At 62.1% G+C, this 7,976-nt stretch overlaps 1 protein-coding gene across 3 annotated transcripts in view; it reads right to left on the bottom strand.

Moving 5' to 3' along the window:
* Positions 1–6,515, bottom strand: part of PSD2 (pleckstrin and Sec7 domain containing 2) — a 53,579-nt gene extending 47,064 nt beyond the window's left edge. The window contains exon 1 of one of the 3 annotated variants that reach the window (XM_055141997.1): positions 6,473–6,515. The gene's annotated coding sequence lies outside the window, so the exon portion shown is untranslated. Of the gene's footprint in view, positions 1–6,162; positions 6,415–6,472 lie in introns of those variants that run through there. The other 2 variants (XM_055141996.1, XM_055141999.1) reach the window with 2 other exon arrangements.
* Between the last annotated feature and the right edge of the window lie 1,461 nt (positions 6,516–7,976).

Raw genomic sequence — 7,976 nt, forward strand, 5'->3', positions numbered from 1 at the left:
CACACACATACCACCAGGCAGGTGCTTTTCTTCTCTCTCTCTCTCTCTCTCTCTCTCTCTCTCTCTCTCTCTCTCTCTCACCCTCCATCCTCCCTCCCTCCCTCGTCCGTCCTCCCTCCCTCCCCTTTGAGCATTACAGTCTGGTCTGCAATACAGATACTGAAAGCTTATCATTGTATCACTTTGCCTTCTCCCACTTTCATTTTGCTCCCTGAGCATATTCCCACCTCAGGGACTTTGCACTAGCTGTGGCCTGAGCCTAGAATGCTCCTTCCCGGAGCCTTTAGCAGACACTTCTACTATTCAGCCCTTACCACCCTCCCACCCAGCCACTTGCTAAGCATCCCCCAGCACAGGAAATCCTCATTCCCAAGTGCTCGTTTTTCCTGCTCATCTCCCTCTCTAGGGAGGATGCTCGGAGTGTGGGGTTCTGCCACATTCACTTCTGTCTTCCCAGAGCAGAGCTTGGAGGACCTGGAGATGATTAGCATCCTCCATGGAGGCCGAGACAGGCTGAGGGACAGGCTGTGCTGGGGACCCTTCCACAATGCATTCCCACGGGACCCACATGCACAGGCCCGAGAGGAAAGAAGGGACATGCACGGGGCACAGGGCCCACACACATGTCTGCATGAGAACTCACAGCATAAACACACACATGTATGCATGGGAACTCACAGCATAAGCACACACATGTATGCATACACACATACATACACAAGTACAGACAAGCGGTCCCTTGGGTGCTGAGGCGGCACCGAGGAACCTACAGCCCTAAGGACAAGGTTGGGAGCAGCAAGATCTACACCACTGGCAGCCTGAGCTGAAACTGCTCTACTTCAGGAGAAACCAGTGGATGGGGAGAGACAGGGACAGGGAGTGGGAAGCCCAGTGCCCAGTGCTAAGCTCACGCTGACCACAGGCATTCCCAGGGTTACAGGGTCTCATACTATCAGCAGATCCAGGTGGCAGGAGAGAGAGAAATACAAGCCCCCTTGGTGGAATGGGGTGCAGGCGGCAGAGGTGGGACACCAGCCCACGCCTTGGGCCCCTCCCGGGACAAAAATCCTTAGCGCCTTGCGGTGGCCAAGGGTGTGTGACATGCAGGGTGGTGTGGAGAGGGCTGGGATTGTAGAAAACCATTTCAGGATATCGGTGTAGACCAGTGGGTTTCGAACTTATTGGACCTTCTGTCCCCTTTTCAGGGAAGAGAAATCATTCAGAACCCCTGAGGCTTGCCCTTAATTAAGTGCGCAGACAGAAAGCGCCCCCAGTTGCACTGGAGGCCACCAAAGCGCCCATCGCTCCAGAGCCCCCGGGAGTGAGTGGCATCATGCGCTGGTGTGGCACCAAGGTGACTCCAGGACACTCGGGTTCCCCTCCAATGTGCGTCGCTGGGGAGCTTCGGCCAACTGCCGCCGTGTCCGGCCACGTTTCCCGGCGGGCAGCAGAGACTACTCAGCCCTTTCCAGTCTGGACCTACCTGAGCATCCAGTGGAACTGTGGGTCCTACCCCAGATTGACCCTCATAGATGTGCAAAATATTGTATTTTCTGAGGGGGCCTGGCGGTGGCCATGGGTATGAGCCCCACCCATAGCACCCCAAGGAAACCCCACCTTGACACCGGACACTCAGCATGAGCTTCCAAGGGCCACTAAGCAAAGGAACCCAGAAACCCTTCATTCTCAGACCCCCCAAACCCACTCTGAATACCCCAGGAGTCCTGCCCTACCGCCAGTCTTACGCTGACTTGCTCATCTGGGCATGCGGGCAGGAATGTTCAATTGATGAATGGCACGCAGTCACTTGCACACAGGTATCAGGATGAGCTCAGGCTGGCCCAGGCGCTGGGTACTCCACGGAAGCTCCAACCACACAGCAGGGCAGTGGGGTGTGCACAGGAAGGCCCGTGGGTGGGGTCTCACCATGCTCCCCACAATCTCATCAACCAAGGACAAGACCTTCCTATTGGACGAGAGGCCCCAGGACCCTCCCTCAAGGCCCCAACTGCCCAGAATTCTGGGAGGTTCCGAGGAACACAGAGGGAATGTCCACCAGGAGCCTCGGAACTGCGCTCCGTGCCGCAGAGGGAAGAGGGCTTCCATCGGGGCCGGTGCAGGGTTGGGGGGAAAAACGTCCTGCTGCTGGTTCCCACCCTCCCACCAAAGGCTGTGTGACCTCAGGGAAGCAGTTCGCCTCTCTGAGCCTCTAATTGCAGTGCGCCCCTGTGAAGCCACAAGTGCTCCCAGCCTCGCCTCCTGGCGCTGAGTGGCTGCCCACAGAGCATTCAGGGGCCAGGAACCAAGTGTTCTTGGCAGCCTGCCAGAGGCCCAGTAAGAGGGGTAGCAGAGAGAAAATCCCCGCTGGGGGCAGGCAAGTGCACCAGCCCTTCCACCCTGCACTCACTCCCATCTTCCCACCCCAGGCCCGAGCCACAAGCCAGGTGAGGGGCAAGGGCCAGAGCCCTCCATAAGAGGCGCGTGCTCCCTTCAGATGATGCCAGTTGAGGTTATTAAAGGGCCCAGCACCCTCTGCCCTCTTCTCAATTTGGTCCCTGGGGTCGCCTGCATCCTGCAGTGGGGGCCAGCAGAGGTCCCCAGTGTTCTTTTGCATCTCATCTGCATATGTCCCAAAGCCTGCTGGGACTTGCAGGGGCCCCTTGGTCCAGCTCTGCAAAGGTCATTCCTTGATATCTCCTGGCTGGCTTCTCTCTCCATCCCCGCTTCCCCCAGCCCACCCTCTGCCCCCGCCACTTGGCGCCCTACTTCTTGCTTAGCATTTGCATATATCTGCATGCAGGTTTAGAGAGCCCTCATGGCTGATGAGATTCACAAGGCCTGCTGTCAAGTCCCAGATCCTGTTTATAACTGGGGCTCTCCCCCCAGCTGACTTCCCCACAGGGGATCCCTCAGTTCTGTGGACCTCAAAATCCCAGGCTATTCTGGATAAGGGCTCCCTGAAACTCCAACAGGCCTCAGGCACCCACCCTTCTTCTGGACCCACATTTGACCCCTGAGGCTGTCAGCCTCGTGTTGAAGTCTTAAGCGGGGCTGAACTGGCTGACTGAGTGCCAGTCCTTCCAGCTGGTTTCCAACTGGTCCTGCTCTGGCTAGAAGGCTGGGTCTGGGGGTTCCATCTGAGTGTCTCTCCCAGTCGGCCTCAATACCAAGAGTGGGCCAGAGGGGCTGGAGTGGTAACACAGCGGGTAGGGCGCTTGCCTTGCATGCGACCAACCCAGGTTCGATTCCCAGCATCCCATATGGTCCCCCGAGCACTGCCAGGAGTAATTCCTGAGTACAGAGCTGGGAATAACCCCTGTGCATCACCAGGTGTGACCCACAAAGAAAAAAAAAAAGAGTGGGCCGGAGAAATGGTACAGTGGGTAAGGCACTTGCCTTGCACCAGGCCAATCCCAATTCAATCCTCAGCTTCCCTGGTGGTCCCTGGAACTCCTCCAGGTGTGAGCACATAGCCAAGAGTAAGCCCTGAGCACTTACTCAAGGAAGTGCAGACCAAGAACCAAAACAAACAAAAAACCAGTAGACAAGAGGGATGTCCCCAAAGGGCCCTGCCCGCCTTTCCACTGCACTAGAGTATCTAGATACTCGCTTCTCATCCACGTAGCCCCCGCCCCAGCAAACACCTCTCTGTCTCTCCCGCCCCGCAACTCCAGGAGCCTCCACGCCTTCTCGCTCTTCTCCCTCTCCTCCCCGTCCCCATCTCTGTGTTCGGGCTACAGCATACGGTGGGACGAAGGTCCAGGCCTCCTCGGGCTGCGGTGGGCACTTCCACTTGCCCCGTGTTTGAAACTGTCCCTCCATTAGACCAGGGCCACTTCCCTGGGGAGCACAGGGTCACCATGGCACCCAGAGGGGGAGCTGCACTGCCCAAGATGGGGAGCCTGGGGGGCGCGTGGGGGCAAGACTGAACTCAGCCCCCTGGACCAGAGGGGTAGGTCAGGATCCTGGGCCGGGGGCCTGCAGCAAACAGAGGCCACGGAGATAACCCAAGGGTCAGTGAAGGCTGTGGGCGAGGGGATGGGAGGGGCGGGGGGAGACACTCCAAAAAGGAGTGCTCAGGCCCAGGGTCCATAGGGGCAGAGTCAGAGGAGCTGCTGTGAGGGACACCAGAGCCAGCCGTGGTGTGGCTGGTCAGCGCCAGGGGGACCAACCATACTGCCAGGGCGGGATCGAACCCTGCCCCACCACTGCTGGGGCGGGGGGTGGGGGGGAATCCAGGTCTGGCCCGGGTCCAGCATTGCCCCCCCAGCACCCCTGGCGGGTGACAGCCCGCGGGATCCTCTCCTGGGAGGAGCCAGGCTAAATAAGGAGCCAGACAGAAGATGCTGCTCCAAACAGATTTTCCTGGAAAAGACCATCTGGCACAGGATGTCTCGAGCCCTGCCTGTCGCCAGAGGCAGCGCCGGAATCCAGCACGCGGGCGCCCGGCACGGCACGCCGCCCTCCTGGAAGCCCCCCCCCCCCCTCCACGGAGCCCTTTCTCCGAATGTGCCCCCCTTACCCCAGAGGGAAAAACTCCAGGCCCACCTCCCTCCTAACTGCAGCCCCCAGGAACACACGGTGGGCCCGGGGGCCACACAGCTGAGCAGCAGGAAGTTCTCAGGTGCAAATTATGGCAGCTGCGCCCCCCGTTTCCCTCTCATGAGAGCCCCAGGTAGCCAGACCCAGGGGCACCTGAGCCTTCCCTCAGTCCCTTGGGAGGAGAAGTCCCAGGAGCCCATGGCCTCCTCAGGAGAGCCCAGAGGCATTGCTGGGGTGCTCAGGCTTGGAGAAGGTGCGCCCCAGAGCCGTAGGGGGGGTACCACTGGGTCTGGCAGAGGCGCTGACCTGCAGGCCCAGGTGAGAGGCTCTGAGGAACTTAGGGCCCCCCACAGGAGGCACCAAATGGGAAGACCCTCCAGGCAGGCTCAGTCACCCACCACCACGTGGCAACCTTCGAGGTCACCCCTAAACATGAGCCCAGCACATGCTCCCCAAAAAGCCCCTGCCTCTTCCCGCTCGGGGTGCAGAATCCAGCGCTCCCCAAAGGCAGAGGTGGGGATGGAGGCGCTCTTTACCACTGTCCCTCAAGCAGCTGCCGGAGGCCCCTCACCCACCCCCATTCCTCCACCCCACCCCCCACTAAGTAGCTCTCCTGTCCAGGGTCTGGAAGGCGGAGGTGTAAGACCAGCAAAGTCCAAATACCACCCCCGGCACCCCAGCTTCCCGGCTGCCCCTTACCCCCTTCACCTTCAGCCTTCTCCCCGGGGGCTGCTGCCTTTGCCCCTGGTTCTCTCCCACACCCCCTAAACCGGCCCCAAGACAAAGGGGAGGGCTGGGACAGAAACCCCCTGGGTCTCTGCAGAGACAATGCGCCCAGCTCTAACTCTGGAAATTCCCCCAGACCCTCCAGGGATAGCCAGAGTCAAAACTGTTCCCCCTCCAAGGGCCCTGGGCAGGCGGGTCCCCACATCTGGACGCCCTGCCCCTCCCCAGCCAGCAGCGGGGAGGACCCCTCCCTTCCTGCGGCGGCCTCGGCCATTATGTGGCTCCTTCTCCTTCTCCTTCCCCAGCCTCCAGGGCTGCCTGCCACGCCCCCGGCAGAGCCCAGCCAGGCAGGCCCGAGCCCCGCTGTCAAAGTTGGGAAACTGGAAACAGAAATAAATCCTCCAAGCCGCTCCGCAGTGAAGGCGGCGGGTGGCACCGCGGGCACCTACAACCCAGGTGCCTGGCTGCCAAGCAGCCACTGCACCCCACCTAGGAGCGTACACACGTACATGCACACACACACACACACACACACACACACACACACACACACGATACAAAAGGAGGGCTGGCGGGGCAGAGCCCGGGACAGGCTGCTCTGGGGTTCCCAGCGGCCCCCTCCTCGCTGGCCCACACCAGGCCAGCCCGGGCTTCCTCGCTCGGCCCCATCTCCATGACAACGGGATCCCTCGGATGCTCCAGCGCGGCTCCCAACGCAGCTTTGTTAGCAGACCCGGGAGGCCTGGAGGGCGGAGGGCGGCGCCCGTCCACCCAGCACGCCGCCCCCCCCCCCCCGCACCCCGTCCCAGCCCCCAGCCCGGCTTCCGAGGGGCGGAGGGGCGGCTCCCCCAGCACGCGGCGCCCGGGGACCAGGTGGCCCGCGGCCCCACTCACCGGTCCTGGTCCGCGCTCGGGGTGCAGCCCCTCACGGCGGGGCCATGCGGGGGCCCCCGCCCACCGCCCCGGCCCCTCGCTGCTGCGGCCGCGTCCCCGGCCCTTCAGGTGTGGAGCCCAGCCGGGCAGTGGAGGAGCCAGCGCGGGAGCCGGAGGAAGGCAGGAGGGCGGGGAGGAGGGCGCCAGAGGAAGGAGGGAGGAGCGGGACAGGCGGGGAAGGGCGGGGCGACTGCGGGCAGCGGCGGCCAGGGAGCGAGTGGGAGGCCGCCTCCCGCCCCACCACCGCCCCCCATCCAGGGACCCACCGTACCTCCGTGCCGGGCGCAGCCCACACCCGCCACCGCCGCCTGCACCCGCCGCCCCCACCCCCCCTTCCCAACCCTTTAAGAAAGGGGGGAGGGGCGCAATCTGAGGTTCCACCCCTCAACCCCCCCTGCGCCACCTCCCCGCCCCCCCAAGTTGTAATCCAGCTGGGCCTCAGCTATCCTCCGAGCCAGGCCAGACCAAATCACAAGTCGTCATCCACCGTACCTCAAGTGACCCCCAGACTCAATCCCCCTGAGCTGCTGGTCCTCCCAGAGGTGAGGGAGGCCAGGGGTCCCCCACCCTCAGGCCTGTTGACTCTTTGCCCTGCACCCCCAAATCCACCCGGGAACAGTGTGCAGAGGGCATCTCAGAGAGGAGTCCTGCTCAGCCCACGAGGCACAGAGCCCACGAGGGCCGGAAGGAGGTCGGGTCAGGGATGCCAGAAGCAGCAGGCCAGGCCTGCCCAGGGCCAGCGCGGGGCCCTAGTCCCTCCACTCCAGCCTCCGCCTGGCCTTGATCTGCTCTGCCCAGTGAACCCCTCCTCAGTCCTCAACTCCCCCTCAAACGCCCCTTCCCTCCATGACGCTTTCTCTGACCTGCTCTCCATGGACACTCTCCTAGGGAGAGAGTGAGGGGGGAGGATTTCCGTCCCTGGGGAGGGGACGGAGCGCAAAGGGAAGCAGGGGTGCACAGCGAGTGCTTCCAGGTGTGACTCGAACCCCTAAGACAACCTCCCACCCATGTTAGAGATGAGAAAACGGGGGTGCCCAGGATCTAAGTGACCTGCTGAGGCCTTGCGAACACAGCAGGGAGGCAGCAGACACTCTAACACGCTCCTCACTGGGGTACCCAGCGGCCCACCCACGGGTATCCCCACGGAGCCCAGAACAAGTGTCCTCCAGAGGGGCACACCCACCGCCCAGCAGCTATTCCCCTGTTGCTGTAGTGGAGAAGTGAGGGGAAGAGATGTAGGGGGTGGCGGGGACATGCTGTCCTCGAACCCTGACCCTAGTCCTTCACTGTTTGCCGTTCTGTTCTCCGCTGAGCCCCCAGCCCTGGGCCGCCTCTCTGGCGCTCCTTCCTCCACCCCATCAGCCAGAGCAGGAACAGCCTCTTCTGGAGGTAAGAGCAGCTGAGGTGCTCAGATGGGCTTGCTGGGTACCCTGATGAACTCAGCACCCCACACGGCTCCTGGAGGAACGAGCTGCGCATTCACGACGCTCGTGGTTGAACCTCAGTGGACCCAGTCGGACTGCATGTTCCCTGAGGGCAGGAGCGCCCTGGGTCACAGTTAATCCAGTGCCAGATACAGGGCACAGCTCAGCAACAGAGGTGGGAGGACAGCCTGAGACAGCGAGCGGGACAGCTGCCGCTCCTGAGGCCCCGGCACCAAGAACCTAGTTGCTGCCTGGGACCGGCTGAGCAGCCTGCCCCTCGAGTGTGAGTGAGAATGTGAGTGAGAGTTTGAGTGTATGGCTGTGAGTGCAGGGGTGTGTGTGTGTGTGTGT

Source organism: Sorex araneus, chromosome 6 (genome assembly GCF_027595985.1).
Source record: "Sorex araneus isolate mSorAra2 chromosome 6, mSorAra2.pri, whole genome shotgun sequence".
NCBI classification, from domain to species: domain Eukaryota; kingdom Metazoa; phylum Chordata; class Mammalia; order Eulipotyphla; family Soricidae; genus Sorex; species Sorex araneus.